Below are 893 nucleotides of genomic sequence, written 5' to 3'. Positions count from 1 at the left end.
CCCTGTGGCCCCCTGCGTTGTGCCTTCCCGGTGCTGGCCTCCCACGCTGCTTGCACGGAGGTGTTCGTCTGGGCGGTTCGCACCCTTGGGCTCAACACGGTCCTAGTGCCACGGCTCTCCGTCGCGGCCTCTCGGGAGCGCCTCCTCCTGCTCCCTCTCGTTAGGGGGAGGGGGGGGGAGGGGGGGGGCGCCGCAGATCATCGGTCCCTTGTGCTGTGTGTGAAGTCAAAGGGGCAGCTGGCCTCCAATAAGGTCTATGCCCTCCTGCGCCTTGGTGGCGAAGTCACGGAGAATGCCGCCTTCCTTTGGAGCTCCTCGGCTCCCTTCAGAGTCCGTTTTTTCTCCTGGCTGCTTGCTTTTGAGCGGATCCACACCTGCGACAACCTGCTGAAGAAACACATCGTGGAGCCGCGCGACGCTGGCTGCCCTGAGTGCAGTGTTGCGCTCGAGACACCCGATCACTTGATCTTTGGATGTCCCTTCGCGCAGGCGATCTGGTACGCCCTGCGCCTCTCCACCACAGGGGCGACGGTGCGGGCCCTGCACCTCTTCGACGTCTCCGGGGCCGTTGGTGCAGCGTCGCCGCATGCCTTCGTCATGTTGTGCTGCTGGCACCTTTGGAAGCGGCGGAATGCGGTGGTGTTCAGGCAGGAATCCCCCTCTCTGGCCGCTACGCTGAAGGCCTGTCTAGACGACGCCGTCCTTTGGCGTAGTCGGTTCCGCCCGAACGATCGTGGACACGTTGACGTGTGGCTTGCCGTCCTGCATCTGTAAAAAGTGTGGGTGGTGTTGTGTAGTTTAGGGGAGCTGTTCCCCGTCCCCGCCCTCCTATTGTTGTATTGTGTTGCCTAGGCTGGCTCAATATATATATTCAGGTGGGGGAGTTCTCCCCC

Source organism: Triticum dicoccoides, chromosome 7A (assembly GCF_002162155.2).
Source record: "Triticum dicoccoides isolate Atlit2015 ecotype Zavitan chromosome 7A, WEW_v2.0, whole genome shotgun sequence".
In the NCBI taxonomy this organism is placed as follows: Eukaryota; Viridiplantae; Streptophyta; class Magnoliopsida; order Poales; family Poaceae; genus Triticum; species Triticum dicoccoides.
The sequence above is the reverse complement of the archived record's forward strand: the minus strand, read 5'-3'. Positions refer to the sequence as shown.